The sequence below is a fragment of the Ailuropoda melanoleuca genome, chromosome 2, assembly GCF_002007445.2.
Source record: "Ailuropoda melanoleuca isolate Jingjing chromosome 2, ASM200744v2, whole genome shotgun sequence".
NCBI classification, from domain to species: Eukaryota; Metazoa; Chordata; class Mammalia; order Carnivora; family Ursidae; genus Ailuropoda; species Ailuropoda melanoleuca.
The window spans coordinates 131,714,587-131,724,105 of NC_048219.1; positions in this window are offsets into that span (position 1 = coordinate 131,714,587).

The window sequence follows — 9,519 nt, forward strand, 5'->3', positions numbered from 1 at the left end:
ATTCCCAAGCAATTCATATGCATATTAAAATCTGAGAAGTATGGCTGCGGAAAATACCTACCTCATTTTCTTCATCTTCTCTCCAGTGCTTGCGGCTGTTTTCACCTGAGGACCGCTCCTTAGCACTGCCAGCAGAGGGGGCGAAAGAGCAGGGAAAGGTGGCTTCCTCAGGACAGTATGGATTAACACTCAGGGATACAGTAATGGCTTCAAAGTGTGGATTAGTTTACTATCAAATTGTTCTTCCCTCTTACCTCAATCCTCATGAGTATACTGGCTATATTTGTATTAATTGTTTGACATTCAGTTCTATTTTTTCTCTTTGCCTATTTGATAGATGTCTCTTCACCCCTCTGTGTCTGTCTTTTCAGATGTTATTTGTGGAGCAGTCCTAAGAAGGGGGCTCTGTGAGGATGTATATAAAGCCCTTAACACAGCACCTGGCTTTGCTCTCCTTCATATCTTACTACAAAACTTGCTCCCCTCCACTGCACTTGCTTCCTATTATATCAGAAGGAACTATCCCAAGTTCTTTGAGGAAATTTCCTCTAGCTTCATGTCCAGCCCACCAACACTGATTCTTGGCAGTCCCCAACACCACTAATAAGAACATTTGGAAAACGCAGAAGCATTCCAAGCCTTGTTGTACAGAGCACTGTTCTCTTACCTAGCAGAGCAGAGCAGGCTCCCAAATGGACATCGTATAATCAGACATTAAGACAAACATCAGTGCAATTGTGGATTTGTGGATCTTCTTCCAATGACTGTCCCAACACCAGCCTCCACTTGGCCTTCAATTCCCATCACTGCGGTTATTTGGTCATTCAGATGTGAGGCAGAGAAAGTGGGGGTCCTTATATTTAAATGACTAGTGTTAAATAGTTTGTCTGGAAGCAGAGAAATTCTGGGATATGCCATCTAGAGTTCTCCCATCAGACTATTGGAGGTACCTGGTGGCTGCCAGGGGGCATTGCCCCATAATACTATGATATACCTTCCTGAAAGATCAATTTGACTTGATATAAATAATATAAAATGTAATTATTATATGGAGTAGTACAAAAATATGCATCAAGTTTTAAGATAAAATAAGGTATTTATTCAAAGATTTCTTTCTTTCTTTATGATGCTTAGGACCAGGGATAACTTTTATGGCTTAAAAGCTATGCTGTTGCATGAAGCCACATGTTTAGAAGGGCCCTGTGCTTGGCTTAATACTCTACTCTGATCATCTTGAAATTCTTAATAACTTTTGAACAAGGGCTCTGCATTTTTGTTTTGCCCTTGGCCCCACAAATAATGCAGTGGGTTCTTCTTAGGACCTCACCTGATGAAATCATGGAGTGTAGGGTTTTTGCATGTTTATTTTCCTCAGCTCTTCAGAATAGTTGGGTTGAAATGTTTGAGAATGGCAGAGATCACTACACTCTGGCAGCAAGACTATGGACAAGGGGATCTCTCTTGCATTGCTCAGGGGAGCACAAAATGTTACAGCATGTTTGGGGGCACAATTTTGATAATAGTACAAAATTACAAATACCTATAACCCTTGGCCTCATAAGGCTAAAGCACCATTCTGAACGTTTGTCCCCATTTTATTACTACATATATATGTAATGATGTAGATACAAGGATCTTCACTGCAGCATTGTATAGAATAGTAACAAGTTGGAGCCAATCCAAGGAGCCATCAATAGAGCTGGGTTTAGAAAAAACAATGAAGAAGCTATTTATTCACCAATATAGAAAGACTCTAAGATATGTAGATAGGTGAAAATAGGGAGGTGCATTATGGATATATAGTAGGCCATTTTTGTGTTAGGAGAGGGAATGGGACAAAACATGTTTATTTAATCATCACTGCATTTAAAAATAATTGGAAGAATGCACAAGAAATTAATGGAAGCACTTACCTGCAGGAGGCAGTATGGAGCAGTGAGGTAGACAGAAACAAGGTGCCAAGAATACTTCTCAATATATACTTGTTGTACTTTGGGTTTTTTTTGTCCACTTGACTTAATTATCTATTCAAAATGACAAAGAAATGCAATATAAAAAGAAGTGACAGCACAACCACTTTGGAAAGAGATTAAACTTTAAAGCTAAATGAACAACTACCTTTTGACCTAGTAATTTCACCCAAGAGAAATGAAAACGTTTATCTACAAAAAGACCCATACAAAAATATTCACAGCAGCTTTCTAGCTGTGGCTAGAACTGGAAACAACTCAACTGTCTGTCAGAAAATAAAATAATAGACAAATTGTGGCATGGAATTTATATAATGGAATACTACTAAACAACAATAATAAAAAAAGAATGAAAAACTGGTACTGGCAGCAATGTGGATGGATTTCACAGATACTATGCTGAGTGAAAGAAGCTGGACACACAAAATCACTGCATACCATACCAACTCATTCTCAGAAGTTCAAGAACAGGCAAACTAAGGTTTAAAAAATCAGATTTATATAAATTTGACTTACATAAATTTTAACTAAAAGAAAAAAGTTATATAATTTAAAAAGAAGGGGCACCTGGGTGGTGCATTAGGTTAGGCGTCCAACTCTTGGTTTCAGTTCAGGTCATGATCTTGGATTCCTGGGATCAAACCCTGCGTTGGGCTCCACACTCGATGTGGAGTCTGCCTGATTCTCTCTCTCCCTCTCCCTCTGCCCCTCCTGCTTGTGCTGTCTCTCTAAAATAAAGAAAAAAGACCTTTAAAAAAATGAAAATAAAAAGAGTTGTTGGTGGAAGTATAAATCATATTAGCATGGCTGAATATTGATAATTGTTGAGTTAGCTGATTAGTAAACAGGGTTTAATATGTGATTCTGCTGTTACTATATAAATATGGAATTTTCAAAAAAGTTAAATGACAACTGCAATAAAATAAGTGTGGGGTGGGGCATTAGCACCAATTAATCAGTTATTTTGAAAGCTAAAGAATTTGACCCTTTACCCTGTAGGACAATATCATGTGAAATAATACCCACATTATAATGGTCCCAGAAGAGGAAGAAGAAGAGAGAAAGGATAGAAAAATTATTTGAAAAAATAATAGCTGGAAACTTCCCTAAACTAGGGAAGGAAACAGACATCCATCTCCAGAAAGCACAGAGAGTTCTAAGCAAGATGAACCCAAAGAGATCCATACCAAGACATGTTATAATCAAACTGTCAAAAGTTAAACAGAAAGAGAGAATATTAAAAGCAGTAAGAAAAAAAAAAACAACTTGCTATATATAGGGGAACCCCTGTAAGACAATCAGCTGATATTTCAGCAAAAATTTTGTAGGCCAGTGGGAGTGGCATAATATATTCAAAGTGCTAAAAGGAAATGTTCCATGTACACTAAAGAAGAATATATATTCTGCTGCTTTTGGATAGAATGTTCTGTATATACCTATTAAGTCCATTTGGTCTAATTGCTTTTCTCTCTGGATGGTCTATCCATTGATATAAGTGGGGTATTAAAGTCCCCTGCTATTATTGTATTGCTGTCCATTTCACCTTTTAGGTCTGTTAATATTTGCTTTATAGATTTAGGTGCTCCTATATTGGGTGAATAAATATTTACAAATGTTATATCCTCTTGTTGGATTGACCTCTTTATCATTATGCAATGCCCTTCTTTGTATTTTATCATAGTCTTTATTTAAAAACCTATTTTGTCTGATACAAATCTAGCCACACCAGCTTTCTTTTTGCTTCCTTTTGCATGAAATATCTTTTTTCAGTCCTTCACTTACAGTCTGTGTGTGTTGTTAGATCTGAAGTGAGTTTTTTGTAGGTAACACATAGATGGGTCTTTGTTTGTTTTCCCTCAGCCACTCTACCTTTTCATTGGAAAATTTAGTCCATTTACATTTAAGGTAATTATTGACAGGAATGTATTTATTGTCATTTTGTTGACTGTTTTCTGGATGTTTTGTAGTTCATCTTTGTTCCTTTTTTCTTGTCTTGTTTTCTTTCCCAGTGGTTTGGTGATTTTCTTTAGTATTATGTTTGGATTCTTTTCTCATTGACATTTGTGTATCTACTATAGATTTTTGCTTTGAATGTATGTATAGATTTTTATTTTGTTTCTTAACTAATTATTATACTTACAATTTTACTATTCTCTGTCTTTTAACCTTCATATGAAAGTTGAAGTTGAAGTGGACTTATATTTAAACTGCCTCTGAAAACTATTTTTGCTGTATTCCACAGATTTTGAACTGTTGTATTTCTTTTTTTTTTTTTTTAAAGATTTTATTTATTTACTTGACAGAGATAGAGACAGCCAGCGAGAGAGGGAACACAAGCAGGGGGAGTGGGAGAGGAAGAAGCAGGCTCATAGCACAGGAGCCTGATGTGGGGCTCGATCCCATAACGCCGGGATCACGCCCTGAGCCGAAGGCAGACGCTTAACCGCTGTGCCACCCAGGCGCCCCTGAACTGTTGTATTTCTATTTTTATTTGTCTCCAGGTATTTTTTTAATTTATCCTTTGATTTCTTTGTTGAACCATTGGTTGTTCAGTACCATGTTGTTTAATCTCCACATATTTGTGATTTTTCTAGTTTTCTTTTTGTAACTAATTTTTAGTTTTATACCATCGTGGTCTGAAAAGATGTTTGAGACAATTTCAATATTACTAAGTTTATTGAGACTTGTTTTCTGACCTAATATGTTATATATCCCCCCAAAATAAAAGAGTTTATCATCACTAAAGTGACCTCACAAGAAATGGTAAAGGGACTTCTTTAAGCTGAAAAGAAAAAGCACAAACTAGTAACTACATATAAAGGTAAATATCTCACTGGCAAATGCAAATATCTAATAAAGTTAGTGGATTAACCACTTCAACAAAACAAGAAAAATCTCAAATAAACAATCTAGCTCTACACTTCTAGTCAAGGAACTAGAAAAAAAAAAAAAGAAAAAGAAAGCACAAAGTTAGCAGAAGGAAGGAAATAATAAAGATCAGAGGAGAAATAAATGAAATAGAAACTAAAAAGACAATAGAAAAGATCAACAAACCTAAGAGCTGGTCTTTGAAAAAATAAAAAGAATGGGCAAACCTTTAAATAGACTCACCGGGAGAAAAAAGAGGGCTCAAAAATAAAATCAGAAATGAAAGAGAAGATGTATGATACTAAAACAAAAATGAAGACACAAATAAATGGAAAGATAGTCTATGCGCATGGACTGATAGAATTGACATTATTAAAATGTTCATAGTATCCAAAGCAATGTACATGTTCAATGAAATCCCTATCAAAATTCCTATGGCATTCCTATGGCATTTTTCACAGACCTAGAACAAATAATGTAAAAATTTGTACAGCACTGCAAATGATTCCGAATAGCCAAAGAAATCTTGAGAAAGAGCAAAGCTGGTGATATCATGCTCCCTAATTTCAAACTGTACTACAAGACTATAGTAATCAAACAATATGGTATTGGCATAACAACAGACACATAGATCAATGAAAAGAACAGAGTCCAGAAATAAAATCACGCACATACGGTCAATTAATCTATAATGAAGGAGGCAAAAATATACAAATAATGAAAAGACCGTCTCTTCAAGAAATGGTGTTGGAAAACTGAACAGCCACATGCAAAAAATAAAAATGGACCACTATCTTACACCTTATACAAAAATTAACTCCAAATGAATTAAAGACTTGAATATAAGACCTGAAACCATGAAAATCGTAGAAGAAAACACAAGTGGTAGGCCCCAATATCTTGGCAATGTTTTTTTGGATCCAACTCCAGAGGCAAGGGCAACAAAAGCAAAAATGAACAAATAGGACTTCATGGGACTACATCAAACTGAAAAGCCTCTGCACACTGGAGGAAACCATCAACAAAACAAAAAGACAACTACTAAATGGGAGAAGATATTTGCAAATCATATATCTGATGGGGGTTAATATTCAAAATATACAAAACTCACACACCTCAACAATGAAAGAACAACTCAATTTAAAAACTGGGCGAAGGATCTGAATAGACATTTTTCCAAAGACATACAGATGGCCAATAGGTACATGAAAACATGTTTAACATCACTAATTATCAAGGAAATGCAAATGAAAACTACAATGAGATATCACCTCACATCTATCAAACTGGCTATTATCAAAAAGAGAAGAAACAACAAGTGTTGGAGAGGATGTGGAGAAAAGGGAACCCTTGTGCACTGTTGGTGGGAATGTAAATTAGTGCAGCTACTAGGGAAAGCAGTGTGGAGATTCCTCACGAAATTAAAGATAGAACTATCATCTGATACAGCTATTCCACTTCTGAGTATTTATCCAAAGAATATGAAAACACTAATTTGAAAACATATATGTACCCCTATGCTGATTATTAGTTACAATAGCTAAGATATGGAAACAACCTAAGAATCCATTGATAAATGAATGGATTCCACACACAATAGAATAAAGACACACACACACACACACACACACACACACACACACAGAGGAATACTGCTCAGCTATAAAAAAAGAAGAAAATCTTGTCATATGCGACAACATGGATGGACTTGCAGGGTATTATGCTCAGTGAAACAAGTCCGATGGAGACAGCAACTACCATATGATTTCACTTATATGTGAAATCTGAAAAACAAAACAAATGAACAAAGAAAATAAAAACAAACTCACAGATACAAAGATTATAGTGGTGATTTTCAGAGGGGGAGGGGATTGGGGGCAGGTGGAGGAGTGAAGGGGCTCAGTTGTATGGTAGTGGATGGTAACTAGACTTGTGATCACTGTGTAGTGTATACAAATATTGAATTACACTGCTGTACGCTTGAAACTTATATAACCTTATATACCGATTTAATCGTAAGGAAAAAAAAAAAGAGTTTGACCCTTTTGTTACTAAGTATGAGCTAGGTAAAATAAATGTAATTTGGAGATATGGTAGCAACAAAACCTAGAGGTGACATGGTAGCCAGGACAGGACCTGGATAACAGAGAAACAACTGCAGGCAAGGCGGGGTGAGGGAGCCACCATTCACAGGTAAGGGAGTGACTATTACAGCTCCCTCCTCCTCTCTCCTCTCTCAGGCCTGTCCTGAGAGTAGGCCTCTGCCTTGTTATATAAGCCTCAGGAGTGATGGCTAAAATTGCCTTGAGTTTGAGGTTCATTTCTGCTTCTCAGAGGTAATCCTCTCAATATGCCATGTTCTTCCTAGGTTAGCACTCTTTTCCACAACAATGGTCTTCTGAAAATAGGTGTGAACCTACATAAATAAGTAAAAAAAATAAAGTATAATACATGAAAGAAAAGTTCACATTGAGGTGTGCTTTTTCTGTTTTGTTTTGTTTTTTATTTTTTTGTTTTTTTTTTTAGCTTTGAAGAAAAAAGTATAGTCATTTGACCATAGCCTTTGAAAATGTAAAAATTGAACACACGGAATGGCATAATCAAACGTCTTTACCTGTTTATGAGTGACTTGATGGGCTTGGACATCCAGGGGCCATGAAGGAAGAACTTGCAGGGGGTGTTCTGAGTTTGCCAGAAGATGTGAGAAGTATCCTTACAGAGGAACACTGAAGAAACAGTTCGTGACCCACCCATCTGGAAGGATTCAGAGGAAGCCTGCTGGGTCAGGGAATATTCAGTAATGAGACCACCGGACAGTCTTCCCGCCCTGAGGCTCGGAGACCCTGGAGAGAGCCCCGCTCCCAAGTCGGAGCAGGGGATTGTGTCGCATCACGGCTTTGCATACATTGATTTTATCTTTTGCTAGATCCCTGGTATAATGAGATGTTTAAAATTGTTCTAAGTTTCAATTGTTATTTTTATTCATAAAGGGAACAAGAAAGAGAAAGAAAACAAAATCACATTTGTACAAAATAATCTTATCTCATAATTTATAAGCAGAATATATATTTATATGTATAAATACATATATATCATTGAATACATGTGTTATGCTTCTATTTTTCGCATATTGTAGCTATAAAAAACAAACCATATGTCATTACATTTATCCAACCTCTTGCTCATCTGGAAAGACTTTTTTCTTCAAGCTTCTAAGAGTCTTTAATGTGAACCAATTAAAACATTGCAATTTTTCAAAGGCTTCTGTAAAAGGAAGTAACTTCAGCCATTAGAAAATTAAAATTTGAAGTCTGTATCCTAAAAAATGCAGGGAATGCAAAATGGAGTTATAAACACTTTTTTCTATTCATTATGCCTTATAAGCAGACTTGCCCCCTGCCTGAAACTTGCTCAGTGCTACCAATTCACATTTTATCTGATGTATTGTAAAGATATGCCCTGTTTTTTTGTGATATTAAAATAATAAAATCACAGAATGGAGGATAATTCACAAAGCCCTCTAGGCTATTACCCTATTTTAAAATGAAGTTTTATTTCCTTTATTACAATTCGTTGTTTAGCTCTTTTAGTCTTCAAACACAAAGAATTAATATCTACAATTTCATTTTGTAAGAAATCACCAAAAATAATTTGTTCCTGCACCTAGAAATAGTTCTATGGTCCAGAAGTCCTCAGTACTGTGCTCTAATCCCAACTCTTTCTTGCTAAAATGTAAATCATTTCTTTGTTGGCACATTATCAGAGGAAGTAAAGACTAATGTTTTTACTTTAATAAAAATCTTTTTCTCTTCATAGAGCCCACCAGAGTATTAATAGTGGGCCCTTTCTAATGCTGCAGAAAGATGAATTCTCCCCATCTCATAGATCTGGTTCACCATCGGTAGTATCCGCTAAATTCTGGAAGTCAAACACCCTGACTCTTACACCATTTTTGGGCATCTTTCCTCTCAATACTAGGCGCAATGTGTAGCAAAAAATGCTATCTCAAAATTTGGTTTGATTTCTTAAGCACCGATTTGCATCTAATGTTTTTTCTGGGCACTTGTCCTACATAAATGTATCATGTAAGACAGTTGATGTTTATGAAAACAATCACGTATAAATTAATTTCAGGGCTACATTTGACTGAACACTTGAAAGTGTCTCAGCCATTCCTTCTGGTGGTTACCATGTAGCACCAACCAATTTATTAGGTGATAACTTTTATTTTTTCATTTTTCACCTGGAATTCATATAGTCTTAATTGTAGCCAATCAATTTAGAAAACAACAATAATTTGAGTGAAATAGAAAATTTTTCTATCATTTAAAGCCAGATTATTTTAGACTTCAGAAATGAGGAGCAAGTTCCTTAATGTAACGGAAATAGCTACCAGGTACTGAATGCCTACTACGGGCAAAGCTCTCTGAATACATTATTGCCTAATTTTTATAAGACACAGTAAGTTAAATTTGTTTGACCCTCTTTTACAAATAATGAGATGGGGGCTTAGAATAGGCAACCAAGTTGCTTAAAGCCACATCTGGATCTGAATCCAGACCCCACTGCCTTTCTAGAGCAAGCCTGAAAAGAAGTGGTGGGAGTTCAGGCAAAATCTTGTTACCTCCGCAGAATCTGCCTTGACTGCTGTCTGAAACCATTCACAGCTACCAGATGGCTA